The sequence below is a fragment of the Pseudophryne corroboree genome, chromosome 11 (genome assembly GCF_028390025.1).
Source record: "Pseudophryne corroboree isolate aPseCor3 chromosome 11, aPseCor3.hap2, whole genome shotgun sequence".
Classification (NCBI taxonomy): domain Eukaryota; kingdom Metazoa; phylum Chordata; class Amphibia; order Anura; family Myobatrachidae; genus Pseudophryne; species Pseudophryne corroboree.
In genome coordinates this window covers 10,777,595-10,790,263 of record NC_086454.1, presented here as the reverse complement: position 1 = coordinate 10,790,263, position 12,669 = coordinate 10,777,595, and the positions used below count along the sequence as shown (strand labels likewise).

The 12,669-nt window shown below is 42.7% G+C and overlaps 1 long non-coding RNA gene across 1 annotated transcript; it reads right to left on the bottom strand.

The window, feature by feature from the left end:
• Positions 1 to 1,456: 1,456 nt before the first annotated feature.
• On the bottom strand, positions 1,457 to 10,802 carry LOC134969854 (uncharacterized). The gene is made up of 2 exons (XR_010189527.1): positions 10,547 to 10,802; positions 1,457 to 3,802 (listed from the first exon to the last, which is right to left on the bottom strand). It is a non-coding gene; the product is annotated as an uncharacterized LOC134969854 (long non-coding RNA).
• Positions 10,803 to 12,669: the final 1,867 nt, after the last annotated feature.

The window sequence follows — 12,669 nt, the reverse complement described above, 5'->3', positions numbered from 1 at the left end:
GACAAAAACAGTTACTGTGTTTTCTCTTCTTATCTTAGCTGTTGTGAACATTATGATTCTTTATATAATAATAATAATAAGAAGAAGAAGAAGAAGAAGAAGAAGAAGAAGAAAAGAAGAAGTAGAAGAATAGGTCTAATACAGAATTGCAACAACTCCATTTTGCCATCAAGCGCATCTTAGTCACATCGCCGATTGTGGCTAATTGGGTATAACTGTGCAGCAATGGGTCACTCGCATCTAGACAAACAAACATATTCAATTAACCTCTCTTCCGGACCAATTCAATTAACAGGGATACACCACAAGTGAATCCCTAATGGTGAACTGAACTTCACAGCTCATGAAGCTGTAAGGAGAAGTCCACCAGAAAACATAAAAATCATCCATTCACGTGTGGGGAAAACACATTTTTCAGTCTGGTAAAGTAATCCCTGATTTTAGTCACTAGAAAAAAATATTTAATTGAATAGCCTCTCCCTTTTGCTTATTGAATATGCCCATACGTTTTATCAGGGTGTGTTGTGGGTATGTAGGCAGAATTGTGGGCTCTGCTTAGTTGAGCGTATGCAAAGATCTGTCTGAAACTGAATGAATCTCTTCCACAAGGGGCAGTACAGGGCCGCTGCGGTATACATTCAGGGAGACTCCATTGTCAAATCATCAAACTCCTGCTGAGCATACAGTAAGTATAAAGAGGCACATATAGCCACCCAAAGGAATGCACCTTTGGTCTTTTAAAAACAAGGTTGATAATTCGGGAGAAATATTATGATATAATTTGGCACAAGTGTCTGATATTGTGCTTTGCTGCTGTTTATTGCATAATTGCGCATTAAATAAACCACTGCCCCCAGATTATGCAATAAACAGGAAGAATACTGAGGGTTTTGTCACCAACAACTGACTATGTGAGTACAGAATGTGGAAGGCAGATTAGGGCTAAGCTTTTTTGTCAACTATTTCAGCTGTAAGTATTATAATCCCCCCCCCCCCATCAGTTAGGTTTTCATGTATAAAACAGTTTCAAGATAGAGCTTCCCCTTTAATTAGTGTGCATGTGATACATTTGGACTAGAGATGAGCGGGTTCGGTTCCCTGAGAACCGAACAACCCCCCTTCCCCCCCGAACATCACACTCTGAGCCCGGATTCGAGTCCGGCTTGGGACTTCCTGCCAGACTTGGAAACCAGAACGAGGCAAAACATCATAATCTCGCTGTAGGAATCTTGCGGGTTTTTGATCCCATATAAACAGCCGCGCGTCACTGCCATTTTCACTCCGGACTTTGGGAGTGGAGGAGGCAAACCTCTGTCTCTCTCTGTGGGTCGTGGCGTCGAGTGGGTTTAGTGTGTGCTCTGTATGGGTGCTGCTGCAGACACTGTGGTGTACCTGGCAGAGAAAGATACTGGCGCCGGCTGGATCTCAGAATAAGGAACGGATACAATTGTATCAATTAAAAAATTAAATCATACATTTATTAAAATAAGTCTAAGAAGTGTATAAATGACACGTGTATTGACAGAGGGGTAATAATGAAAAGAGTTGAGAGTCTCTCAAATTGACTAAAGACCACTTAGATTTCAAATGGGGCAATAAACACTGATATTCTGGCTAGAACTCAGTCCTCCAAGATGTCCTCATATGTTTGGGGTTGTAAATATTACCCTGGTCTCAGAAGAAAGTCCCCTTGGTTCTCAATTGCAGATCGAGGTCCAATAGCAGCAGGGGAATAGGCAGAGACTCCAAAGCAATGCTGTGTATAGAGGTCCTGGAGGATTCAAAAGTCCAGAAATTGCCAGATGATTCAAAGTGAAAGCAGATGTGGTGCCCGTGGTCAAATGAAAAAGGGGGCTCAACGCGTTTCGCTGGTCTATATCGCCGCCAGCTTCCTCAGGTGTACCTGTGCTGTGTGAGGGGTGCTGTCCTGGCTGTCACTGGCTATCACTGGTGTTTCATGTGCTGCAGCTGTACATGGGTGTTGCTGTCCTGGCTGCCACTGTGTTGTACAGGGTGCAGGGGTACAGTCCTTCTGTATGCTGGAAAATATAGGGGTGCTGCTGGCCCTGTAGATTTTAAAAATTCAGAGGTGCAGTTGTTAAAAAATAAAAGCACACTTCTGTATGTTGTAAAATATTGGGGTGCTGCTGGCCCTGTATGCTACAAAAATTCAGAGGTACAGTTGTAAAAAATTAAAGCACACTGCTGTACGCTGTAAAATATAGGATTGTTGCTGCTCAAATAATATTACACTGGCCCTGTAAGTTGTAAAAATTCAGGGGTGCAGTTGTTAAAAATTAAAAGCACACTTCTGTATGCTGTAAAATATAGGGGTGTTGCTGTTAAATATAACATTACACTGGCCCTGTATGCTATAAAAATTCAGTGGTGCAGTTGTAAAAAATTAAAAGCACACTGCTGTATGCTGTAAAATATAGGGGTGTTGCTGTTAAATATAACATTACACTGGCACTGTATGTTGTAAAAATTCAGGGGTGCAGTTGTTAAAAATTTAAAGCACACTTCTGTATGCTGTAAAATATAGGGGTGTTGCTGCTCAAATAACATTACACTGGCCCTGTATGCTATAAAAATTCAGTGGTGCAGTTGTAAAAAATTAAAAGCACACTGCTGTATGCTGTAAAATATAGGGGTGTTGCTGTTAAATATAACATTACACTGGCACTGTATGTTGTAAAAATTCAGGGGTGCAGTTGTTAAAAATTTAAAGCACACTTCTGTATGCTGTAAAATATAGGGGTGTTGCTGCTCAAATAACATTACACTGGCCCTGTATGCTATAAAAATTCAGTGGTGCAGTTGTAAAAAATTAAAAGCACACTGCTGTATGCTGTAAAATATAGGGGTGTTGCTGTTAAATATAACATTACACTGGCACTGTATGTTGTAAAAATTCAGGGGTGCAGTTGTTAAAAATTAAAAGCACACTTCTGTATGCTGTAAAATATAGGGGTGTTGCTATTCAAATCACATTACACTGGCACTGTATGCTATAAAAATTCAGGAGTGCAGTTGTTTAAAATTAAAAGCACACTTCTGTGAAAGTGAGAAAGCCAATTGTCATGCCTGGGCAAAATACCAAAAAAGCCACCTCTTCGGTGTGGAATTATTTCTCCACAAATCCGGACAACAGGTGTGAAGCCATCTGTTGCCTCTGTCAATCCATAATAAGTAGGGGTAAGGACGTTATCCACCTTGGAACATCCTCCCATATACGTCACCTGCAGCACATTCATCATAAGTCATTGTCAAGTTCAGAAACTTTGGGTAAAAGCGTAAGCAGTCCACTGACCCCTAAATTAGATGGTTTGTTTGAATATTATTTCTCTGTGAGGATAAGGATGTAAAACTGAAGGGGGGGATCTGAGGATGAGGACGACATCTTGTCACTGTAGAGCCAGTTTGTGCAAGGAGAGATTAATTGCTTCTTTTTAGGTGGGGGACCAAACAAAGCAATAATTTTAGCCACAGTCGTGTGGCAGACCCTGTCTCTGAAATGATTGGTTTGATAAAGTGTGCATGTCCTATTTACACAACATAAGGGTGGGTGGGAGGGCCCAAAGATAATTCTCTCTTGCACCTCTTTTCCTTCTTTGCATTATGTGCTCTTTGGGGCCTAGTTTTTAAAACTGCCATCCTGTCTGACACTTCAGTGCCACTTCTAGATGGGCCAGGTGTTTGTGCCGCCCACTTGGGTTCGCTTAGCTTCATCATCCAGCGACGTCTGTGCAACCTTTTGGCCTAAAAACAATATTGTGAGGTTTGAGGTGTCCACAATAGACTGAAAATGAGTGGAAATAAATGTTATTGAGATTAATAATACCATAGGATCAAAATTATCCCCAAATTCTGTGATTTTAGCTGTTTTTGTTTTTTTCAAAAATCATCCAGATCCAAAACCAAAACCCAAAAAGTGTCCTCCGCACATCTCTAATTTGGACTGATAGGAATCAATGAGTAAGTTCTGTTAGATTTTGCATTTGATTTTGCTGGGGATTTTAATGGGGATTTGAGGTTCAATTTTGTACGGGATTTCAGAAACTGAACACAAAATTTGAAAGTCAAATCAAAATCGATTTTTAATAGATGTCGAATCGAACTTTAGTAAATATAACTCGTGGTTTGAATGTCTAAATTCACAATGTTGGCACTGATAAAATGTTAACATTGCCAGATTTCCCTCATGGTGAATGTCATAGCCAATTTTAAGGTTAAGATTAGGCTGTAGTTAGAGCCACTGTAAAAGTCTATGGAAAAACACACTATCAACATGCCGACTCCCCACATTCATGGTGTCGACATTCTAGCAATGTCAACATTACATCAGCGTCTGAATTGTGAATGTTGACAATTGACGTGTTGACATGATGACTACAGAATTTCAACTATTTGATTTTTGACATTCAGAACATTCTAGTGTTGACATTCTGAATGATAACTTTTTGTACCACACCGAGCTGAGGCAGTTCCACAAGCAGATGCTTGCCGTAGGAGCATTTGTTTTATTGTACTTGCTCTCACACTTTTGCTGCCCCGTGTTTCTGTCATAATGGCACATCAGCAGCCTCTAACATTTTCTTTTATATTTGGAGACTGGAGTGGTCTCATTGAGAATAACTTTTAGATGTTTTTATACTCTACTCAAGCAAATATTCCATAACGTTCTCAGGACAGACATGGCTTCTGTTGTTGAGTAAACATATTGAAAATTACACAGGAGAAATGGGAAAAATTATTTTTGTTCATTCTTCCATGTTCAAGAAATGTAGCCAGTCTATGTATCGTGTCCCTATGTGAAGACAGTACTGTATATATACTTTATAGGCATCTCAATGACTGATGGGGGTTTTGACTTTCTGACGTTCTAATGAGTAAATGTTTAACATCTTCATTCTTAACTTTTTAAATAAATGAAGCACCAAAGTAAGTATCTTCATTGACAAGATAAAACAACTGACTGTGGTGGCAGAGAAGAGACGGCTGGACCAGGGCTGACAAAGAGACCCAAGTACAAATGCAACTATCGCAGGCATTGTGATTGCACCCCAATATACGTATCACATGTGTTGGGGAGGCAATGAGTTTAAGAAGCATACAATGGGAAAGCAACAGCCATTGCATAATAACCAATGCTAGAATTTGACCCAAAGAGGGTGAAAACAGCCATACACTTACTTAAAGGAGAGACACAAGTAATGCCACTGGCTGGGCACACTAACCCACCAAATATATGCCATCGGCAACTGCTTAAGAAGGTAGGGAGGGTGGGAAGATCAGTTGCAGTGGCTGATCTCTGCTAGATTTACTAAAACAAAACACCAAAGCCTAATCCCTTCTACTACTGCCTCATTAGTTCATGAATTATCCATAACACCAGCAAAAAAGCCCCATAACATGACAGCAAGCCCAACCTGATCCAGGGGGTTTCCATTTCACTGAAGCCCTCACCCATATACAATATATATGTTTAAAAGTGACCAGTGATTGGAAACAAGGTGCCATGTAGGCTACAATTGTCTCCTAAGCATTGGACAGTAACAAACATACTGCAGCCTTGATAGCGAAAGGACTAATGAACCCTACATCTGATTAAAACCTGATTGGTATATATTTGAATTGGGTACTGTAATTGAGCAAAAACCTGATTGGTGTATATCGAAATCTTTTGATGTTGTATCCATCCTGTATGATAACAATGTTGTTTGAAAAGATGAAGTAGAGACAGGGCCGGTGCAAGGTTTCTCGGCACTTTAGGCAAAACTTAAGTCTACTCCCCCCCCCCTCCTCATTCACGTTACATTACAATAGTGCCTCTTATTGATGTTACATCACACAGTAGTGCCCGTTATTCACGTTAGATCACACAGTAGTGCCTCTTATTCACATTACACCACAGTAGAGCCCATTTACATTACACAGTCCATTCACGTCCTGCCACACAGTAGTAGTGCCCATTATAACACATTATGTCATACAGTAATGCTACTTATAGATTTTGCCACACAGTAATGCCCCTTATACATTTTGCCACACAATAGTAATGCCCTTACACATTATGCCACATTGGCTCGTGGATGGCTCCAGATTTAAAATGATGGTGTTGTTGTCTCTGACATGGCTGTGTGTACTGGCCAGTGCATCACCTGTAAACAGTTGGCGCGTAAAATAAAAAAAGGGGTCCTGTACTGGAGCAAAAATGCTAATATATATATATATATATATATATATATATATATATATATATATATACATACATACATAGATACACATACAACCTTTTTATAATACAGTAAATCTATTTCATGAAAAGTGACTGCCTATTATGTTTCTTTCTTTAGTTATAGTTGCAAATGCTAGTTACACCCCTTCGGGGGTATATGTGTATACATATATGTGTATATATATATATATATATATATATATATATATATATATTTATTTATTTATTTATTTGTGTCACGTATCCCCTTTCCTATTTATAGAAATGTTAAAAACATTTTTATATATATGTCTGTTGGGGTGATTAACAGAAAATATATAAGGGGGTCCACAAGATGATACTATATATATATAAATTATATATGTACATGCTCAAGTTCAGAATCTGGTATTACCATTACATGTCTATGTGGATAGTGAAACCCAGTGTCATAGTGGTCACCCACTGTAGTAGAACCCCTTATACTATCTAGTACTGGTGCCCCTTTCACCTTATAGCACACGGTACGAGCTGAAATTCACATTATAGCACACGTTACGAGCCGAAATTCACATTATAGCACACTCAATGAGCCAAAATTCACATTATAGCACACTAAATGAGCCAAAATTCACATTATAGCACACTGAATGAGCCAAAATTCACATTATAGCACACTGAATGAGCCAAAATTCACATTATAGCACAATTCACATTATAGCACACTGAATGAGCCGAAATTCACATTATAGCACACAGAATGAGCCGAAATTCACATTATAGCACAATTCACATTATAGCACACTGAATGAGCCGAAATTCACATTATAGCACACTGAATGAGCCGAAATTCACATTATAGCACACTGAATGAGCCGAAATTCACATTGTAGCACACTGAATGATCCAAAATTCACATTGTAGCACACTGAATGAGCCGAAATTCACATTGTAGCACACTGAATGAGCCGAAATTCACATTGTAGCACACTGAATGAGCCGACATTCACATTGTAGCACACTGAATGAGCCGACATTCACACTGTAGCACACTGAATGAGCCGACATTCACATTGTAGCACACTGAATGAGCCGAAATTCACCTTGTAACACACTGAATGAGCCGAAACTCACATTGTAGCACACTGAATGATCCAAAATTCACATTGTAGCACACCGAATGATCCAAAATTCACATTGTAGCACACTGAGGGGGAGATGTACTAAGCCTGAAAAGTGATAAATTTCACAGTGATAAACTGCCAGCCAATCAGCTCCTAACTACCATGTCACTGGCTGTGTTTGAAAAATGACAGTTAGGAGCAGATTGGCTGGTACTTTATCACTGTGATATTTATCACTTTTCAAGGCTTAGTACATCTGGCCCTGAATGAGCCGAAATTCACCTTGTAACACACTGAATGAGCCGAAATTCACCTTGTAGCACACTGAATGAGCCGAAATTCACATTGTAGCACACTGAATGAGCCGAAATTCACATTGTAGCACACTGAATGAGCCGAAATTCACATTGTAGCACACTGAATGAGCCCAAATTCACATTGTAGCACACTGAAAGAGCCGAAACTCACATTGTAGCACACTGAATGAGCCGACATTCACATTGTAGCACACTGAATGAGCCGAAATTCACATTGTAGCACACTGAATGAGCCGAAATTCACATTGTAGCACACAGAATGAGCCGAAACTCACATTGTAGCACACTGAATGAGCCGACATTCACATTGTAGCACACTGAATGAGCCGACATTCACATTGTAGCACACTGAATGAGCCCAAATTCACATTGTAGCACACTGAAAGAGCCGAAACTCACATTGTAGCACACTGAATGAGCCGACATTCACATTGTAGCACACTGAATGAGCCGAAATTCACATTGTAGCACACTGAATGAGCCGAAATTCACATTGTAGCACACAGAATGAGCCGAAACTCACATTGTAGCACACTGAATGAGCCGACATTCACATTGTAGCACACTGAATGAGCCGAAATTCACATTGTACCACACTGAATGAGCCGACATTCACATTGTAGCACACAGAATGAGCCGACATTCACACTGTAGCACACTGAATGAGCCGACATTCACATTGTAGCACACTGAATGAGCCGAAACTCACATTGTAGCACACTGAATGAGCCGAAACTCACATTGTAGCACACTGAATGAGCCGAAATTCACATTGTAGCACACTGAATGAGCCGAAATTCACATTGCAGCACACTGAATGAGCTGAAATTCACCTTGTAGAACACTGAATGAGCTGAAATTGTGACAGCAGGGACAGCCAGAGTGACAGCAAGGACAAGAAGAGAGAGAGTGACGACAGGGAGAGAGAGTGATGACAGGGAGAGAGAGTAATGACAGGGAGAGAGAGAATGACGACAGGGAGAGAGAGTGATGACAGTGACAGCAGGGAGAGAGAGAGTGACGACAGTGACAGCAGGAAGAGAGTGACGACAGTGACAGCAGGAAGAGAGTGACGACAGTGACAGCAGGAAGAGAGTGACGACAGTGACAGCAGGAAGAGAGTGACGACAGTGACAGCAGGAAGAGAGAGAGTGACGACAGTGACAGCAGGGAGAGAGAGAGTGAAAGTAGGGACAGTAACGACAGGGAGAGAGGGTGACAGCAGGGGAATATTACCTGACTGTGGTCGGCAGAAGCACCCATGGGCAGCGGCGGTGATAAGGAGGCCTTTGGTGCAGTGAGGTCCCTCTGACCGCCATTTGTTGTGGGTGTGCAGCGGGCGGCTGATGGCTGGCGGTGGTGAGCGGCTGGTGGCTGGCGGCAGTGAGCGGTGGGCGGCTGGCCAGGGACGTAAGTTAATACCAGGCGCCCGGAGGCAAAAAAGATCATATTGCCCCCCCCCCCCCACTCGGCCCAGTTCAGGTATACACACAAAGCCACATATACACGCATATACACAATTACATATATAAAAACACACCCAGCCACATTTACACACAGCCATACACACACACACACACACACACACATTATACCACTTATACACACATAGACACACGCAGCCACATTTACACACACACACACACACACACACACACACACACACACACACATACACACACACACGTACACACACACACACATACACACACACACACACATACACACACACACACACACACACACATACACACACACACACACACACACACACTCACACACACACACATACACACACACACACACACACACACACACACACACACACACACATTATACCACTTATACACACATAGACACACGCAGCCACATTTACACACACATACACACACACACACACACACACACACACACACACATTATACCACTTATACACACATAGACACACGCAGCCACATTTACACACACATACACACACACACACACACATACACACACACACTCACACACACACACACACACACACACACACATACACACACACACGTACACACACACACACATACACACACACACTCACACACACACACACACACACACACACATACACACACACACGTACACACACACACACATACACACACACACACACACACACACACACACACACACATTATACCACTTATACACACATAGACACACGCAGCCACATTTACACACACACACACACACACACACACACACACACACACACACATGTCCCCACACTGACACTCTCCTCCATCAGTTCCATCTTCTCACCAGTTGACGGGCAGCTGTGGTGTCAGCATGTGGGAGCTGGAAACGGGTAGCTGCGCTGTGTGACGGGAGCCGGCCATCCGTGATCCGGAAGACTGAGCTGGGCAGCTGCGCTGTCGGGGGACGGGAGCCGAGCAGCCGTGGGGTGTCATGCGGGAGCCGGGCTGGCGGCGGTGGGCGGCTGTGAGCTAGTACAGCGCTCTACACAGCCGCCGATCAGGGACAGGAGCACAACGTGCAGCAGGACGGCCATTTCCCTCGCCTCCTGCTGCACATTTTCATTTCCAGGTCAGTGGAAGAAGTGGCGGTATACCATACCGCCCCACTTCGACCACTGTTTGTGTGTATGTATATATATATATATATATATATATATACATACACACAGTATATATATAATATATATATATAAATTTAATATATAGTAGCATTTTGTGAACACCCTTACAGATTTTCTGTCAATCATCCCCACCCCTTATATATGTTGTGCCTACCACCCTGCCCCCCCCCCTCCTCCTTTATATAAATTATACCCATTAACCCTTATGTAGTTTAAGATCAAGATGCCATACTCAATTTTTACATACTTCTTTTGCTGACAGTGGCTGGGACTGTCTTTGCTGTGCGGTTCCACGGCAGCACTGCGTCGCTCCTCTCTATACAATGAACAATCAGGGGCAGGAGGTGAAGCGTGCCCGGGACAGGCAACACACAAGGGAAGGAGCCAGGAACAGGTGGGCGGCCAGCTGCTGGTGGTAAACGGTGTCCGCTGAGGGAGCATGGAAGGCTGGGGGCAGCGATCAGACCTCCCCGCCTATGGCTGCAGGGGGAGGAGGGAGAGGACGATGCTGCTGCCTGCCCGGACTTTAGGACACAGAAGCATCACGCAGCTTTTCCTGCTTGTTGCCTGGACAGTCAGCAGAGGGGGCGCGGCAGACGTCAGTGGCCGGGACGGGGTTGAGGGTGACTGATTGTGGTGGCTGCGGCCGCCTAGACCCGCACTGCAGCCGCCGCTAGCCAGCCCAGCACAATGATTTTTAAATAAAACTAATTCCGGAGGAGCGTGCCGCCCTCCAATGGCTGGCGCCCATAGGCAGCTGCCTAAAGCTGCCTAATGGTAGCGCCGGCCCTGAGTAGAGATATACATTGTATTTTAAGAATAAATTTTAAATTATATTGATTGTCTGTAATAAGTCACTAGCGCCCTCAGATTCTGTATGTATATATATATATATATATAGATATATGTGTATATATATAATCAGGGAAACAAAGAGGCGGCACTCGGAGACTTGAAAATTCAAAGTGTATTCACAACAAGTGACATCAACGTTTTGGGGACCTATTCCCCTTCGTCAGGATAAAGTGACAGTGCATCAAACAGCTTAAATAACATGACCCATTACTCACCCCATGTGCACATGTGTTCAATCATCAGATAGTTGCCAGCTGGCCACCCGTCGGAGCCTCCGCTCAGTGCTTCCGCCCTCGTCAGCGTGGACCGGAAGTGACGTCGCGGGACCCCTCCGCTGTGTCCATGGCAACACTATGTGCAAAACAAATAAGTCATCAGTGTAAGCAGCGGCTACTGAAACAGCATACCATAACAAATATAACATTTTCCTTACTAAGTGCTACAGTGTCAAACATCAAAACAGTGTTATGTAAAACTTGCTAAATATATTCCTATATTATAAAAATATTGTGAAACCTTATGGCTGTGACATCGTAGAATTCTAATGAAAAACAATGGCGCATCGTGGATAACCCTTGATGTCCTATTCTCCTACTTGTAGTGTCCATCAGACACAATCTGTTTCAGGCTTCATTTAACCATTTAACATTCATGCTGCTACTAGAACCTAATAGACAGCTTATCCAAAATGGCAGACCTCAATCACAATCATTAGTCACATAGCTTACTATTTTGTCGATGTTAGTGACCGGTATGGGGACCACCTAAAAATATCTGCAATTTTATGGACCTATCAACAAGCCCTAGAAATGGATGGAAAACCTATTTAAAAACAAGGGACTTATTAGTGCAGGCGACCAAGCTGTAGAGATTTCTTTATATAAAGTTGATTAAGCCCAAGTTATCATTGAGCCCGTTAGGTTTTAGCGTATTGAGCCTATGGATCCTCAAGGATTCAAGTTGTAGGAGCCTTTTGCCCCTATTGCGCCCCCGAACTGACTCTGGGATATGGTCTATAATACGGTGTTTTAGGGTGGCCATACTATGGCGATGTTCCACAAAGTGCTTTGCAACGGGCTGGTCACCCCCTCCTGTAGCCAACGCATTTCTAATGGCCTGCCTGTGCTGTGCCATCCTGACCTTAAACTGGCACTCTGTTTTGCCTATATAGTAGCGCCCACAAGGGCACATAATCGCATATATTACAAATTTTGAACTACAGGTTAATGGCCATTTGATTTTGTAGCTCTTCCCTGAGCAGGGGTGGGCAATGGAATCCCCAGGTGACATATAGGTGCAAGTAGTGCACCCGGTGCATTTAAAACATCCATTTTTTCTTGTCATAAAATGGGTGGGTTTTGTTTTAAATTTGGACATGTCGGTTTTCACCAAAAGGTCCTTGATGCTCCTACCCTTAGTATAGCTGGACATAACTCGTGTCCCCCGAAACACCTCCAAATCTGGGTCACTTGCAACTATCGGCCAAAGGGCCCGTACTTGCCTGCTACTGGTTTT